Here is a 14,917-nt window from a genome sequence, read left to right as displayed (position 1 = left end):
CAGATGCCATGATCTTAGTTTTCTGAATGTTGAGCTTTAAGCCAACTTTTTCACTCTCCTCTTTCACTTTCATCAAGAGGCTTTTTAGTTCTTCTTCGTTTTCTGCCATAAGGGTGGTGTCATCTGCATATCTGAGGTTATTGATATTTCTCCCAGCAATCTTGATTCCAGCTTGTGCTTCTTCCAGCCCAGCGTTTCTCATGATGTACTCTGCATATAAGTTAAATAAGCAGGGTGACAATATACAGCCCTGACGTACTCCTTTTCCTATTTGGAACCAGTCTGTTGTTCCATGTTCAGTTCTAACTGTTGCTTCCTGACCTGTATATAGGTTTCTCAAGAGGTGGGTCAGGTGGTCTGGTATTCCCATTTCTTTCAGAATTTTCCACAGTTTATTGTGATTCACACAGTCAAAGGCTTTGGCATAGTCAATAAAGCAGAAATAGATGTTTTTCTGGAACTCTCTTGCTTTTTTGATGATCCAGCGGATGTTGGCAATCTGATCTCTGGTTCCTCTGCCTTTTCTAAAACCAGCTTGAACACCTGGAAGTTTATGGGTGGTCATTTAGGTGCAAACAAATTCTAAAAAAAAAAATCTTCATTTTTTTACTTCCCTCCCCAACATTTTATGATTTTGATCTCCTCATTTACAACTTCATATTTATCCTTTTGCTGTTCATTGCAGTTATCATCACTTTCACACACACAAAAATTTAACCTATGTACTGGCTTAAGTGGTTTATTTTCCAATTGTGCTTTTTCTCTTTCCTATATATTCTTGCCTCTTTTCTATTTACAGAAGACTTTTTAATCCTTCTGGATGGCTTAACATTCTAGATAACAATCCTGCTATCTTCTGCTAGGCTGGAGAGGTTACTTCCTAGCTGGGTTAGTTGAGGATGGGATCTGGGTACAGATGCTGAGTTCAGTTGGTCTTTATGCAGATTTTCCAACCAGTGCCTTTTTTCAGCCTCACTTCAGAGTGCATCATGACCACTGTGGACTCTGGGCACTGCACCTCAAGTGCTTTGTGGAAAAGTAACCCTGTTCTACTGATTCTGGACAGTGACTCTCAAGTCTTCAGGAATATCTAGCTCCTGAGACTTTCCGGGCTCTGTATCATGGATCTTCTTCCTTGATTTATTTATTTTCTTTCACCGCATGATTGTAGAGTCCAGCTCTGCCTGGTCAGCCCTGTCTCACTGACTGTCTATCATCCCTTTCCATCATTTTTCTTTCTCTCTCTGTGACAATGTAAGCTTACTCCTTTTTAGTTTTGTCTTCTTACTGTCTTTTTTGAATGAGGTTTCTGATTAAGCAGAGGCTTATCATTTCTCACTGCTATCAGTCTATCTCTAGGGCCACTTCTTCTGCTTTCTTAAGTGGAAAAAGCAGGTTAAACTGTGTAAGTCAAGAGCAAATATTGTCTAGTCCAGGACCCAAGAACTTCTCTTAAGCATCTTATGTATACTGAATGTTTAGAACATATTATATACTATCCTTGGCCCTGGACAACAGGAAGGGAGAAGCTCCTTGTCCATCAGGAAACGAAAAATAACCATGACAATAATGCAGTATCCCTTCCATTGAGATCTATGCTGTCCAGGTATGAAGGGCACAGATTTTAATATTTGCTTTTGATGCCAGTTGCATCAACACAGTCTGTTCTGAAGTTATTTATCTTCATAATCCTACCTGGTAGTGTGTTTTCTTTGCTCTTGGAGGAACTAACAATCCGATCTGGGAATGCAGATAAACAGAGAAAAGCCCAAGAAAGCACATAAAGAATTTCCACATTCAGGGCAGGTTTTCAACTCTCAGTGGGAATGAGGTTCAGCGAAGGAAGGGATCAGTGTGGCTGGCATCCTGCAGCATCTTCCCAGAGGAGAACTGGGCTGGCTTCTGCCTTATCTGCCTAACAAAATGGCACAGCAGTTTACAATAGCAGAGCTTCTACTTAATGTTGGCTTAGAACACAGGGGAGCCTGGCCTGTGGAGTAACGGTTCTGAGTGCAAGCTCTGGAGTCAGATTTGGGCTGGAATCCTAACTATTTTATTAACTGTGTGGCATTGGGTAAATCCTTTTGGAGACTCACTTTTTATATTTAGGAAATGAAGTTAAAGGCTACCTAATGCTGTTGATATGAGGATTAAAAAAGACAGTATGTGTCAAGGGCCTAGCACAGCAGCTATGAAAATGGTACATAAACTATAACAAAGAAACAGACAAAACCTACAGAAGGAAGTTTTCTTAGAAAACAGCCAATTTAGGACAGGGGCAAGAAATATGAAAGATGAGCCTGGAACATCTTACAGGGTCAGAAGGAAGGAAGTGCTCAAAAACAAGCAAACAAAATCCAGAAAAAACACCCCATAATTATGGGGGACCATGTCAAAGGAACACTGGAGACAGACTGAAAAAGCTCCCAATGGCCAAGTTGTGAAGCCCAATGTGAACAACAAAATAAATATTGCAGCATTTAGTTATTACCCAAGGTATAAAAAAAAATAAATATCCATGAGTCCAGTTCTGATATAAATACATGATTAAAGAGATAAATGGGGAAAAAATACAACTCTCCTATGTAGAAGAATTCCAAACATTTTTCCAAACATAATTCTCTGCTCTTTAAAGATAGATACACTTAGTGACTTCCTTTAGAAGAGTACAGCATGGAAGATGGACAGAAACGTCACAGAGGAGAAATCTGACAAACACCATTTCATCCAGGGGATCCAGGTCAACTTCAACAGTGGTAAGTCATGTTGATATGAGGGATACTTTACCTTGGGATACTTTCCAAATAGGACAAGGAGTACGTCAGGGTGTATATTGTCACCCTGCTTATTTAACTTATATGCAGAGTACATCATGAGAAATGCTGGGTTGGAGGAAGCACAAGCTGGAATCAAGATTGCCGGCAGAAATATCAATAACCTCAGATATGCAGATGACACCACCCTTATGGCAGAAAGTGAAGAGGAACTAAAAAGCCTCTTGATGAAAGTGAAAGAGGAGAGTGAAAAAGTTGGCTTAAAGCTCAACATTCAGAAAACTAAGGTCATGGCATCCGGTCCTATTGAAGTGAAGTGAAGTCGCTCAGTCATGTCCGACTCTTTGCGACCCTGTGGACTGTAGCCTACCAGGCTCCTCTGTCCATGGGATTCTCCAGGCAAGAATACTAGAGTGGGTTACCATTCCTTCTCCAGGGGATCTTCCCAACCCAGGGATTGAACCTGGGTCTCCTGCATTGTAGGCAGATGCTTTAACCTCTGAGCCACCAGGGAAGCCCGATTACTTCATGGCAAATAGATGGGGAAACAGTGGAAACAGTGTCAGACTTTATTTTTTTGGGCTCCAAAATCACTGCAGATGGTGATTGCAACCATGAAATTAAAAGACGCTTACTCCTTGGAAGGAAAGTTATGACCAACCTAGACAGCATACTAAAAAGCAGAGATAGTAGTTTGTCCACAAAGGCCCATCTAGCCAAGGCTATGGTTTTTCCAGTGGTCAAGTATGGATGTGAGAGTTGGACTATAAAGAAAGCTGAGCACTGAAGAATTGATGCTTTTGAACTGGGGTGTTGGAGAAGACTCTTGAGAGTCCCTTGGACTGCAAGGAGATACAACCAGTCCATCCTAAAGGAGATCAGTCTTGAGTGTTCATTGGAAGGACTGATGCTGAAGCTGAAACTTCAATACTTTGGCCACCTCATGCGAAGAGTTGACTCATTGGAAAAGACCCTGATGCTGGGAGAGATTGAGGGCGGGAGGAGAAGGGGACAACAGAGGATGAGATGGCTGGATGGCATCACCGACTCAATGGACATGGGTTTGGGCAGACTCTGGCAGTTGGTGATGGACAAGGAGGACTGGTGTGCTGTGGTTCATAGGGTCGCAAAGAGTCAGACACGACTGAGTTACTGAACTGAACTGAACTTACCTAGGTAGTCTTGCTCTTCAAAACCCATTCCGCTCATCTGATCATGAGAAAAACATCAGACAAATCTTAACTGAGGATCATTTTGTAAACACCTGAGCAGTACTCCTCAAAATGGTAAGGGCACTGAAACCAAGGAAAGTGTGAGAAACTGCCATAGCCATATATAACCTAAAGAAGCATGACAAACAGAATGTGGTATCCTGGATGAGAACCTTGGATATAAACAGGACATTACATAAAAACAAAGGAAATCTGAAAAAATGATTTATTTTAATCTAGCAACAATGTATCAATATTGGTTCATTAACTGTAACAAAAGTACCATATTAATGTTAAACACTAGTAATGGGGGAGACTGGCTACCGGGTATACAAGAATGCTCTGCACACTCTTAACAACCTTTCTGTATATATAAAATTATTAAAAAATTTAAGTGGTTTTATTGGAATGCTGTATTAGGCTGCCAAATTTCAAGATCCAGAATTTTAGGAAGAGACCTTGGAAGGGCACTCATCTCTGAGAAGGCAGGATGCTTTACACACTATGGACATGTGATTTCACTCTGAAGTAGATCTTGTTATTAGAAAATTCTCCCCTAAACAAATTTATGTCCACAGGATTTTATTATTGGCAATATTAGAGTAAACAATAGTGGAGGTGTCTCTCACAGCCAATTCTCTACCCAGGGCTCTTTACACACACTCTTTCTTTTTTTAAAATTTACATTTCTTTTGTCTTTGTGAAGTGAAAATCGCTTAGTCATGGCCAACTCTTTGCAACCCCATGGACTATACAGTCCATGGAATTCTCCAGGCCAGAATACTGGAGTGGGTAGCCTTTCCCTTCTCCAGGGGATCTTCCCAACACAGGGATGGAATCCAGGTCTCCTGCATTGCAGGCGGGTTCTTTGCCAGCTGAGCCACAAGGGAAGCCCTTTTGTCTTTATAAGCTCTCATTCTCCCCCGGTCAGGTTACAGAACACAGGGTGGTCAGAAGTCGCCGGCTTCTTCTGTGGTAGGAATCACAACGTATTGGCTATTCTGATCAATGTTCACTAAATAATACTTTCTAAAAAAATTGAAGTATAGTTGACTTACAATGTTCTATTAATTTCTGCTATATAACAAAATGATTCAGGAATACATATACCTGCATTCTTTTTTATATTTTTTTCATTGTGATTTATCACGGGATATTGAATATAGTTCCCTATGCTATACAGCAGGACCATGTTTTTTGTTTATCCGTTCTATATATATGTTTCCATCTGTTAATCCTAAACTACCAATCCGCCATCCCCCCAGCTCCCTTGGTAACCACAAGGGAGTTTCCTATGTCTGAATGTATTTTTAATAAATACTAACTCTTGATCTGACTCAAACAAGCAAACTGACACAAACTTAGGTTTGCCATTAATATCATACCAAGAGGTAGTTTGTAAGTATAACTTCAGCAAGCATCAAATGTTTTCATTATCATTAATATTTTAAGTAGGATGTTTTAGTTATCTTTGAGTTGATCCTCATGAACTGTAGCCTACCAGCTCCTCTGTCCATGGAATTTCCCAGGCAACAATACTGGAGTAGGCTGCCATTTCCTTCTCCAGGGGATCTTCCCAACCCATGGATCTAACCCGGGTCTCCTGCATTGCAAGTGGATTCTTAATCAACTGAGCTACCAGGGAAGCCCTTTAAAAACATGACAAATATGGAGGAACAATATTATTATATGGCCATTTCTTGGAATATCTTTTTATAACGATGCTTTTGTGGATTTCTATTGTTTTTAAAACGTTTTCCAATCATGAATAATGAAGATACGCTGTGAAGCACTTACTCACACTAAGCTGGGAGCTGGTCCAGTTTTTCCATCACCACATTCCTGTTCAGATACTCTCCATGATGTGCCCAAATTTGGGTGCATTTAGGTCTCTCTGGATATGTAAGTAAATTGAACTGCTCTGTTCAACAATTCTTTTGAGGTGTCATGTTAGCATGTCAAAACTGGAAGTGGACCGCCAGCTTTCCCAGTGCTTGTTACATTCCTGGCATCCATCAGGCTTTCAATAAATATTTGCTGAATAACTGAATGCTCAGATCAAATTAAAAGTCAACAGAGACTGAGAGTTGTCAACAAAAGAAGCAATTAAATGAAGGTTGACATCAGCTGTCAGAGTTTTCAAAAGGCAAGCCAATAAGCATGGCTGATGTGATAAACACAGGAAACAGAGGGGTGGGAGGAGGCAGTATAGACCTGTAATCAACAAAGACTTGTTCACCACCTACTGGAGTGCAAGGAAGCTCATGCAGTACAAATGAGTGCTGAATGTTGAGACTCTAGATGACAGGGAGAAGCAGAGGCGTGCATCGTTACCCTCAATTTTTATTGACATAAAGGTTAAATTGTGCCTGTGATTTTCCCTGGGCTTGTAGCATCCTTCTGGCATATGGTATGGAATATAGCTTCTTTTAATCAGCATTTGTTCATTTCATGGACATTTCAAAGGTTATCTTCTAGACATAAAGCACTGTGCCAAGTTCTGAGCATAGTACTGCTCTCCTGGAGGTTACAACCCCTAGTGGTGAGGATGGACATGAAATGAAAAGTTCCTTCAATGATTATATAATTGCAATTGCAACGAGTACAATAAACAGCAAGTAGAAGTTGAAATGAACACACATGCAAGAGAAACCTACCCTAATCTGGGCAGTCAGTGAAGGCCTTCCTAAGGGAGAGACACTGTGGTTGAGATCATAGGAGTGAATAGGAATTAGTTAGCTAAACCCGATGAGAGAAAGAACTTTCCAAAGAGTGATAGACAGGTGTGCTGGCCCTTAGGCAGGAGGGAGCTTGGCATTTTTAAGGGACAGAGAGAAAGGTCAACATGGAAGGAGATTAAAGATCAAGGGAGAGAGGGAAACACATCCCCCAAGTCTGCCATTGGCTTTGCTAACTCTGTCCATGCTGTCCTCTGACCAATAGGGATGTTTGATTGTGATGTAAGAAAACTCATTTGTTTTTCCTTAAGGATGGTTCTTTGGGGTTTTACAAATAAATCTTTTCCAGCCTTAGTTCTTTTTCTATACAGTAAGTCCTCTACATAAGAACCTTCAAGCTGTAAACTTTCAAAGAAATGAATGTGAGTTTGCCTGTCCAATTATGTAAGGCAAGAGTGAAACTGCAGCTTGCCCTCCATCTTCAATTACTGACGATCCTTCCGCTCTACCATCTCCTACCTCCTCTGTCTCCTCCAGTCAATAATTCTTCTTGCCTGTTCACTCGATTCCAACCCCTGTATGCCAATTGTTGTGCTGTATTACTGTACTTGTCAAGGAACTATACTGCAAGACAAAATGTTTTCTTTATTTTTTGTGTTTTTTATTTCATATATTTTACATGTGTGAAAAGTATTATGAACCTAGTACATACTATATAGCTGATTGTGTTAGTTGGGTACCTAGGCTAACTTTGTTGGACTTGTGAATGTGTTCCCAGAACAGAATTTGTTCATATACAGGGGAATTATTGTATTCTACTCTACCCACATTTGGGTTTCATCTCTCATACTAAGTCCTCATTGCCCGTGGAATCCTCTTTGGTAAATACTTGAGGTGGGAATTCAAATGGAAGCCATTTTCCTTAACACTATCTACCAACAGATTATTTTCCCTTTTAATAGGTGGTACTGTCTTTAGCTCAAATATACATAAGTCTGTGCCAGAACCTACTAGTTTATTTTATTGTCTGTCTCTTTGGGCATCTATACCATACTCTTCTATTTCTATGGTTTATGGTACATCTAAATATCTGATAGATTTGTCTTCCCTTTTTACTCTTAGATGCCACTTAAATGATACTAGACTTTCTCCAGAAGTGGGAAGTCATCAACGGATTTTAAGCAAGGGAGTGACGTGAGCCTCTTTTCACCTTAACCTCTGGTCACTCTAGCTACCCTGTGAGGATTGATGTGAGAAACCAGGTGGGAAACTACTGCAGTCGTCCAGGTGGGAGAAGATGGCAGCTAGACCTGGAGTGGGGATAGGGAAGATGAGCAGAGAGGCTAAACATGTATTTCAGAATTCATAAGTGTCTGGGCTTGGGAATGAGGAAGGGGCACAGTCCAGGATGGCTCCTATGTTTCTGGGCAACTGGAGAGGTAGTAGGCCATTCACTGACCCAGAGAACAGTGTGGAAGAGAGAGAATACTTGAAGGGAGAGTTTGGCAGGTGGAAGGTCGAGGACTTAAGAATTCAGGCTGGGGCACAGTAAGTATGAATTGCTTCAGGATCTGCTAAATTGAGGAGCAAAGTTGCCATTTCTTTCAACTCTACATTCTATCTTTAAGTTCCACTGTACATCCACAATGAATACTATAAGCTCCTTTAGAAAAATGTTCACAATTAAACTATCTCAACTGACAAAACTCACACAGAAATCTGTGCACTTTCACGTTGATTCTTTCTGGCAGCTTAAATTTTGCTTTCTACTTTCTCTAGAAATCATCACTTGGGATCCTATGAGAGGGCAGACATATAATAATGCAATCATTAACTTAAAGGTAACATTTCAAGTCAAATTTCTCATAGTTTGAAGGTTACAAAGAACTGAAAGAGACTTCTTAGGAAGATAAAAGGCAGCGGTTCTTCCAGTCTGGTGTGGCGGTATGCATGTGAGTGTGTCCAGAAGATGATGGAGAGGAGGGTTTCTAATGATATATACAATAAACAAGTCAGCAGGAGACATATAATTATGAGTTAATTTAAATTTGCTTGTCAAGGTTCCTGAAATGTAGCTATCTCCATAAACTGAAGTCACCCGGTTGAGTCTAACTCTTTGTGACCCCATGGACTGTAGCCCCCCAGGCTCCTCCGTCCATGGGATTTACCAGGCAAAAATACTGGAGTCGGTTGCCGTTTCCTTCTCCAGCAGATCTTCCTGACCCAGGGAACAAACTCAGGTCTCCTGTGTTGCAGGCAGACTCTTTACCATCTGAGTCACCAGCTACCTCCATAGCAGAAAAGAAAATGCTGGTGATTTTCTTCTATGGGGGGGTAAGGTCAGATCTGAGGGTTAAATGGGATACCTTGGCTGAGAATGACTTCTTGCACATTCCAATCAAAGAGTCCAAAGGGACATATTGTAACCTGGATTCAATTCTGAGAGGGTGCAGCTATTGCAGAGACTGTTTTGGGCATACAGAAAGAAACAGATGTGTTATACCTGCTTGACTGGGGATACCAAGGTCAGTCTTGGTTACCCTTCTAGTTGCCCAACATAGTGCTAGAAACTGTAACAGCAGTGTAAGAGGCCACCTAGAGCTTGTGCTGTATTTGGAAAGAAAACCTTAAAATTGAAGCAAGACTCCAAAACCAGTGTGACATTGGAGACAGACTGTGAAGAGTCACCTGACGATGTCTAATTCACTCTCCTACACATCATCTCAGATGACTCTTTCATCTTTACAGCATATATCGTGATGCCAGCTTCAGTAACTGACTGAACCATCTTTTGGCATTTCCTAGTATTTTGCAGAAAACTTTTCCATAATATGTGAGTAGCTTCTTCAAAATAAAATAAAAACCTGCAGAAAAAGATTTTGTAGGGGTAGGAAAGTTCAGTAAATTCAATGCTACTTCTAACTTCTAGCTGCATAATACTTGTTAGTCTATGATCAGCTCTAAGAAGTCCCACATCAACATAATTTGTTTAGCTTTGTGTACCCAGGAGTTCTAAAATCTACTTAATCCTATAATTTTATTTTTCTGAAACTGCATGTTGACAGAAAACATGGGAGGACCCATGTGGGGAATGGTACATTACTGGTTGCTTTAAATGACTTAAGTATCTCCGGCTTTCTCTCTTTAAAAACCAACAAAGGACTTTTTAGCAGAGAAGCTGACACATGGCAGACTCTCAATAATGCCTACTGGACTGATTCATGTTTGTAGTCCTAGTGAGCAGGTGTTATAGACATTTTATAGATAAGAAGACTGAGGTTAGGTGTGGAGTGCGACTTGCCCAGGCCTGCATGCTGGTAAATGACAGAGAGAGAGAACTTGGGACTCTAGACATGAGCACTTTCCCCCAGTCCTACTGCTGTGGGACATATAACCTGAACAGAAAGAGTAGGAGCTGTGATGAAGGGAAGAGTTTGGTATCAGCTGGCATAGTTAGGGCAGTCTTCACAGAGCGGGAGGGAGACATGACCAGGGTTCTGAGAAAGCCAATAAATAGTGAAATCCCTCGGTACTGGGAGGCAGCACAATCTTTTCTCCACGAGGTCAAGCTAATTTCAGTATTATAGCATTAAAACTCAATAGGCATCAAGATAAAGATAAGCTTCACTCATGGAAGTTTGTTTTTCCTAATACAGAAAGCAACAGATAAAAACTCTTTCACTCCTGTTCTTTGCTATAGAAACTTCAGGGGCCAAACTCGCCTAGCTTTGGGGCATATTTGCAAACAGGGCTCTTCCTTGCAGTGACCCATGAGCACCCACAGACTTCGGAGCACCAGTCTGGCTGTGTGGTAGCCCCCGCACATTCCTCAGCTCAGTTTGTATGCTTTCCTCCCTCCATCAATGAGGCCTTTAGCTCTGGATCTTGACCTTTCAGAGAATGGCGCGTGGCCTGCGAGGGAGGCAGAAAGCATCTCTGAGGAACAATCTGGGTCAAGATGATATGAGCCTTGCAGACAGAAGCAGGCGCAAGTGGAGGCTGGCGTTGCTGACATGGAGAGAGAGGCAGTTGCTGCTTAGGCCCAGTTTATGGCGTGGGAGCGTTGCAATGTGATTTGTTTTGCAAGATATATGCCCAGCCCAATGCTAAGGGACACAACAGAGACTTTGCCTCTTAACGAACCAGTACTAGTGATACAGAAACAATCCAAGCAACCCCTAACCCTGGGTCACGCGAGCCTTTCCTTGTGCTGTGCTGCTGTGGTGTGTTGGGCTTTGGAGCCATGCAGCCCTGTGCTGAGACCCAGCTTGGACATCTCTGAGTTAGGGGCCCTAGACCACACAGTCTGGGTTTTCTCTCTTGGAAAATGGGGCTAATTATGTGTGAAGTGGAGATGTTAACTGTAACTCCCTTACAGAACTGGAAGGATTAACTAAAATAGCACAGCTAAGGAATTTAGCGTCATGTTTGTACCTTTAAATGTATGTATATATATTTAAAAGAGTATTAGGTCACTGATGTTGACAGTTGAAAGCTCTGTCAGCCCCAATACACTGGCAGAGTTATGAGGACGTGAAACATTTCTGCTTGTCCATGGTGGTTAAGAGCCTAACTTTAGGCAGATGAGCTGAGCATAGAACATGGCTCTTCAAGACACTAGTGATGTGAACGCATGCAGGCAACTTAACCTTTTATGTGTCTTAGTTGCCTCATTTATTAAAACGGAGAGAAACTAGTAAGTCAACACATGCAAGACACACAGCACGGTGCCTATTAAAGAGTAAGAACTCAGCACATAGTAGCAGTAACTGATGTAAGAGGACAAGAAGAATGTCCTGCATAGCATTTGTGTCTAGGTAGAGTAGATGACTCTCTGGAGTGATCAAGGAGGCATGGAAGGCATCCTGACCACAGAAAGGGGTCTGAAGGGCCCATGGTTGAGGCTCCTTACATGTAAGCCTGCCTCACCATATGCCATGGAGAACTAGGTGAGTGGAGGATGGAGACAGGGTATGTAACTGTTGGTTCAAAGTGAGGACATGAACACAAATTCCATATGGGACCTTAGAACAGGTCTGCCTGGATAGGTATTTCATGAAGGGTAGGCAGAAAAGGAAAGGGAGTATTCAAACAAAATATCTCACACTTGAGGCACTGTTTGCACTTTGTATGCATCTAATTATCAGATTTACAGAAGGGTTAAGCAGTAATAATCCCCAGGTTACATGGAACCTGACCTAGAACCCAGGCTGGTAATCAAAACAGTGCCGGGACTTAATGTTATGCTCCCTGGGTACTGACAGCTCCTAAGAAGTGGAAGATAATATGTGACTTTAATTTTCTTGTTCAAAAAAGAAAAAAGAAATGAGCACACATTATTTTCACAACCATATAAAATTGTGAATATACAATATGTTAATCATCAAGAATATCATGAATATAAAATATAAAAACATACTCATAAAATAACATGACATGTCATTAAATATTTAAAGTTACAGGCAATATATAAGTTTCTTAAGTATTTTTGTCTGTTCTTAATTTCTTTTTTGGCAAGACAAAAATTTCTAATTTCATGGGCAAGTCAAAAGGGAGAGAAGAGGAATGATTTTGTAGTGTGTCATTAATCTTTGGAGAAGAAAGCTCAATTTTTGTAGAAAAAGCATATATGTCTCCACTCCCCTCACTTAGCTAAGTAATGTCTACATTATATGAGCTTGTTGGAAAAGGGGAGATGTCTAAAGAGGAAATCAGCTAAAGTAAACTTTGATTAAATTGGTAAAAGTCTACAGCGGTTCAAAAAGATATCTTCTTCATCCTGTAGAAAAGTAACATCATGTGGTCAGGTACTTTGGCTTGTGGGTGCTAACATAGCTTTCCACTATAAGAACATGGCCAGAATTGATATGAGGTTCCAACTGAAATGGAGAGATCAGTACATGCTTTGATACACTCCTGTACTCCAAGCCTATAGCAATGTTACAGTAACATCAACAACAAAAGCAATAGGAAGAGAAAAACCAATAAGTCAGAGTTGGACTCAGAAAACATGCAACTCTTCACATCCACCAGAATGACAAATGTCATCATCATCATCACCATCAACAGAAAATAATAAATGTTGGCAAGGATGTGGAGAATCAGAACCTTCAAACATTGCTGGTGGGAATGAAAATTGGTACAGCCACCATGGAAAACAGTTCGTCAGCCTCTCAATAAGTTAAACATAGAATTACCATATCATCCAGCAATTCTACTCTGTGGTATAGACCCAAAAGAATGAAAACAAATATTTAAAAAATATATATATACACAAATGTTCATTGTAGTACTATTTACAATAACCAAAGGGTAAAAACATCCCAGATGTCCTGCAACAGATAAATGTTAAAAAAAAAAAAAAGTTGTATGTTTATATAATGAAATATCTTTCAGCCATGAAAAAGAATGGAATGCTGATACATGCCCCAGCAAGGATGGACCCTGTAAACATACTCAGTAAAAGAAGCTAGACATAAAATGCCACATACTGTATGATTCCATTTATATAAAACATCTAGAAGATGCACATCCAGAATAGGGACAGAAAGCAGATTAGTGGTTGTCAGGATGTGGGGGGAGAGGGTACCAGGGAGTGACTGCTTAATGGATACAGGATTTTTGTTTGTGGTAATAAAAAAAAAAAAAAAATTGTCAACTGGATGGTGCTGATGGTTACATAACATTGTGAAGGTACTTAATGCCACTGAATTGTATACTTTAAATTGATTCAAGAAGTAAATTTTGTTATGTGTATTTTCCCACAATTAAAAAAAAAAAGGACAACCATGTGCATGGTCTAGAAAAAGAACCACTAAGTGGAGTGTGGGCTACAGGCAGGGGCCTGTTGACAGGTCTAGAAGTGGGCCATAATGACTGTGTACTTAGCTCACCAAAGAAGAGGAGACTTCAAGAGTTCTCTGTGAACTAGAGACTCTCCTGCTAGGAGGTTTTAAAACAGCAGGATCCTGTGAAGGAAGAGAGTTGAAAAATCTGGCTTAAGCTTCAACATACAAAAAACTAAGATCATGGTATCTGGTCCCATCACTTTATGGCAAATAGAAGAGGAAAAAATGGAAACAGTGACAGATTTTGTTTTCTTGGGCTCCAAAATCACTGCAGATGGTGACTGCAGCCACAAAATTAAAAGATGCTTGCTCCTTGGAAGAAAAGCTATGACAAACCTAGACAGTGTTTTAAAAAGCAGAGACATCACTTTGCTGACAAAGGTCCATACAGTCAAAACTATGGTTTTTCCAATAGTCATCTATGGAAATAGAATTGAACCATAAAGAAGGTTGAGAGCTGAAGAATTGATGCTTTCGAATTGTGATCCTGGAGAAGACTCTTGAGAGTCCCTTGGACTTCAAGGAGATCAAGCCAGTCAATCCTAAAGAAAATCAACCCTGAATATTCATTGGAAGAACTGATGCTGAAGCTGAAGCTCTAATACTTTAGCCACCTGATGCAAAGAGCTGACTCACTGGAAAAGACCCTGATCCTGGGAAAGATTGAGAACAGAAGGGGGAGGAAGAGATAAGATGGTTGGATGGCATCACTGACTCAATGGACATGAGTTTGAGCAAACTGTGGAAGAGAGTGAAGGACAGGGAAGCCTGGTGTGATGTAGCTCATGGGGTCACAAATAGTTAAACATGACTTAGTGACTGAACAAAAACATAGACCCTGTGGGGCCCTCCTGGGTACAAATCCTTTCTGTGTCCCCCATTTCTTGTTTGTAGGAAATAGGCTTCATTCAGCCTCCTTGACCTTCCTGAGTTCCAAAGGGCAGATTCAAACATTTGCTTCTCAAGGAAGGGAAGGAATGCAGAAACAAAGGAAGAGGCATGAAGAAACAACAGTGCTGCCTTGGGACAGAGTCCTGGTTCCTCAAGAAATAAGCATACCAATACCTTTGTGTTCTTCCCTAGAAACTAAGGCTTCACCCAGCTGGAGGATGGAAACTTTAGGCTGAGGAGAAGATTCCTGGAACACTATCCTGTTACCTCACTACCAACCAATCGGAAGAAAAATCTGTACACAGTGGAAGATAAGGAAGACTACGATGCCCTGCCCAAAGGATTCTGCCTCTAAAAACTCTGATGTTCAAACAGAATCTTATGAATTGGCCTTTGGAGATAAGTCCGTCTTCTCCCCAGGTTGCTGACCTGCTGAATAAAGCAACCTTTCTGTTCTCACCAGCACTTGTCTCTTGAGTATTGCCTTCCAAGCAATAAGAAGGCAAAGCTGAGTT

The 14,917-nt window shown here is 40.9% G+C and overlaps 1 protein-coding gene and 1 non-coding gene across 2 annotated transcripts in view; both read right to left on the bottom strand.

The window, feature by feature from the left end:
• SGCD (sarcoglycan delta) overlaps window positions 1-14,917 on the bottom strand; it is a 426,046-nt gene that overhangs the window by 170,140 nt on the left and 240,989 nt on the right. The window lies entirely within an intron of this gene.
• TRNAC-ACA lies at window positions 3,217-3,288 on the bottom strand. The gene has a single exon. It is a non-coding gene; the product is annotated as a tRNA-Cys (tRNA).

Source organism: Cervus elaphus, chromosome 9, assembly GCF_910594005.1.
Source record: "Cervus elaphus chromosome 9, mCerEla1.1, whole genome shotgun sequence".
NCBI classification, from domain to species: domain Eukaryota; kingdom Metazoa; phylum Chordata; class Mammalia; order Artiodactyla; family Cervidae; genus Cervus; species Cervus elaphus.
Note: the sequence above shows the minus strand (reverse complement) of the source record. Positions and strands in the feature narration are given on the sequence as shown.